Raw genomic sequence first — 3,188 nt, forward strand, 5'->3', positions numbered from 1 at the left:
CGAGCACTTTCTTGTAAAACATACCTGGACTCCAACAAAGAAAGCTTCGGATAGTTTTCTCTCCTCCGAGGCAGCGCGAGCCATTAACGTCAATAAAGACCCGCAGACGTTAACGTAATTCCCTGGAATGCGAGACTTAACGAGCCAGTTACATGGCGTTGCATTCTTAGACATTGCCGTTTGCTTTTATTTGGTATGTTACATACAATTGGCTAAATTATTAGTTAATTCAGAGTTAGATGATATTGGAGCAGCGCAGCCATTTTTTATTTTATTTTATTATTATTTTTAGCCGGAAGTCGTAGGACGGCCACAGAACCGGGTCAAATGGCCGTGGCTACATAAGGTGAATACCAGCCAGGGGTTTATGACATCACTGATGATGTCATTAGCGATGTCATAAACCCCTCCCGGCTGATGCTATAAGTGGTGGGACTCAGAACCTCAGAGCTGCTGAACTGAACTAACTGTTCTGAATAATAGAAAAACGGGCTTTGTTGTATAGGTACACCAAGATGAGCAAGATGAGGATAAAAGCCTTTTCTCCTAAGATGATGGATGAGAAGTATGCGAACGACAGCTGGGACATTCTAAAGAATGGCATCCAGGAGATTCAGAGGAAGAACAACAGTAAGCTGAACTTTAAGGAGCTCTACAGGATCGGCTACAACATGGTGATCCACAAGCAAAACGAGAAGCTGTCCACAGGCCTGAAGGAGGTCGTCACCGAGCACCTCATTAACAAAGTACGGGAGGATGTCCTAAAATCTCTAAACAATAACTTTCTGCAAACACTGAATCAAGCCTGGAATGACCACCAGACTGCCACGGTTGGCATCGGAGACATCCTCATGTATAAGAACCGGGTCGACCAGCAAACTTATGTGGAGAATGTGTGTGGCCTCATCTTCAGGGACCAAGTGGTGCGCTACGGCTGCACTCGACACCACCTCCGACAGACCTTACTTGACATGATAGCACGCGAGAGGAAGGGGGACGTCGTAGAGAGGGGGGCGATCCGAAATGCCTGCCAGATGCTGATGATTCTTGGCCTGGAAGGCAGGTCTGTATATGAGGAAGACTTTGAGGGCCCTTTCCTAGAGATGTCTGCTGAATTCTTCCAGATGGAGAGCCAAAAGTTCCTAGCAGAGAACAATGCCAGCGTCTATATAAAGAAGGTGGAAGCCAGGATGAATGAGGAGATTGAGAGAGTGATGCACTGCCTGGACAAGTCTACAGAGGAGCCCATCATGGAGGTGATGGAGAGGGAGCTTATCTCCAAACACATGAACACCATCGTGGAGATGGAGAACTCTGGTCTAGTCCATATGCTCAAGAATAGCAAGACTGAAGATCTGGGCTGCATGTACAAGCTGTTTAGTCGTGTGCCAAATGGCCTGAAGACCATGTGTGATTGTATGAGCTCTTACATGACGGAGCAGGGTAAGGCTCTTCTTGTGTCTGATGAGGGAAAGGGTAAGAACCATGTTGCCTACATCCAGGGCCTGCTAGACTTGAAGACACACTTTGACCTTTTCCTGTGTGAGTCCTTTAACAATGACAGGCTCTTCAAGCAAACCATTGCTGGAGACTTTGCGTATTTCCTTAGCCTCAATTCTCGCTCACCGGAGTACCTGTCACTCTTCATTGATGATAAGCTCAAGAAGGGAGTCAAAGGCTTGTTGACAGAGCAGGAACTAGAGTCGATCCTCGACAAGGCCATGGTGCTGTTCAGGTTCATGGAGGAGAAGGACATGTTTGAAAAGTACTACAAAAGGCATTTCGCCTGCCGGCTGCTCGCCAACAGGAGCTTCTCTGAAGAATCTGAGAAGAACATGATGTCTAAGCTCAAGAGAGAATGTGACTGTCAGTTCACCTTTAAACTGGAAGCGATGTTCAGAGACATCAGCATCTCCAACACCACCATGGATGGGTTCAGGCAACACTTAAAGTCGACAGGGGTGTCGCTAGGTGGTGTCGACCTCACAGTAAAAGTCCTCACTACAGGCAACTGGCCTACACAGTCGGCCACGCCCAAATTCACCATCCCACCCTCTCCCAGGCATGCCTTTGAGGGCTTCAGAAGCTTTTACCAGGGCAAACACAGTGGAAGACAGCTCACACTCCAGCACCACATGGGCTCAGCAGACCTCAATGCAACCTTCTACGGAGTTGTTAACAAGGATGGTTCGGAAGTAGGTGTAGGAGGGACCCAGGGGACGGGCTCTAACACTCGTAAGTACATACTGCAGGTCTCCACCTTCCAGATGTCCATCCTCATGCTATTCAATAACATAGAAGAGTCCACTTTCGAAGAGATGCAGCAGGAGACCGACATCCCGGAGCGGGAGCTGGTGCAGGCGCTGCAGTCGCTGGCCTGTTTGAAGCCCACACAGAGAGTTCTCACCAAGAATCCCAAGTCCAAGGAGATTGAGAAGGACCACGTGTTTACAGTCAATGATCAGTTTACTTCTAAACTGCAGAGAGTCCAGATACAGACATTTGCTGCTAAACAGGGCGAGTCAGACCCTGAAAGGAAAGAGACACGGCAGAAGGTGGACGATGACAGGAAGCATGAGATTGAGGCAGCCATCATCCGAATCATGAAGTCAAGGAAGAAGATGCAGCACAATGTCCTGGTGGCAGAGGTGATTCAGCAACTCCGGATGCGTTTTCTTCCCAGCCCTGTGGTTATCAAGACACGTATAGAAGGACTGATAGAAAGAGAGTACTTGGCGAGGACGCCAGAGGAACGTAAAGTCTACACCTATGTTGCATAGAATTAATATTTTGAGGCGGACAAAGGATGTGAAAAGGCTACAAACCAAAAGCATTGGAAATGTTCAGGACAGCCTGGAGTGAGCCTGGCCACATAAAGGAAGTGCAGCTCTTCCATATCGGAGACATGACAGAGATCTGCATGTACAGCAAAGCTGAGGATGTTCCACTGGGAGTAAACACAGTAACACCGTAATGTGCTGGCTGCTTTGGCTTTTTTGTTTGGCAATTATTATTATATTAATGAATTATTATAGAGATGTTCATTCAAGTAAATCTATTGAAATAAAAATAATAATTGTCTCCTCTGGTTGCCTCATTTGCCAAAACACTGTTTAGGGGTCTGGCATGAGTTTGGCGCAAAAAGTGCACCCATAGGCGGCGCTACAGCAATATTTTACATATTTCTT

The 3,188-nt window shown here is 47.2% G+C and overlaps 1 pseudogene across 1 annotated transcript; it reads left to right on the forward strand.

The window, feature by feature from the left end:
- The first annotated feature begins 554 nt into the window (after positions 1 to 554).
- Positions 555 to 2,780, forward strand: LOC310780335 (cullin-3 pseudogene; annotated as a pseudogene). Its single transcript has one exon. The product of its transcript is annotated as a cullin-3 pseudogene (transcript).
- The last annotated feature ends 408 nt before the right edge of the window (positions 2,781 to 3,188 follow it).

This window comes from Poromitra crassiceps, assembly GCF_964638095.1.
Source record: "Poromitra crassiceps genome assembly, chromosome: 8".
In the NCBI taxonomy this organism is placed as follows: Eukaryota; Metazoa; Chordata; class Actinopteri; order Beryciformes; family Melamphaidae; genus Poromitra; species Poromitra crassiceps.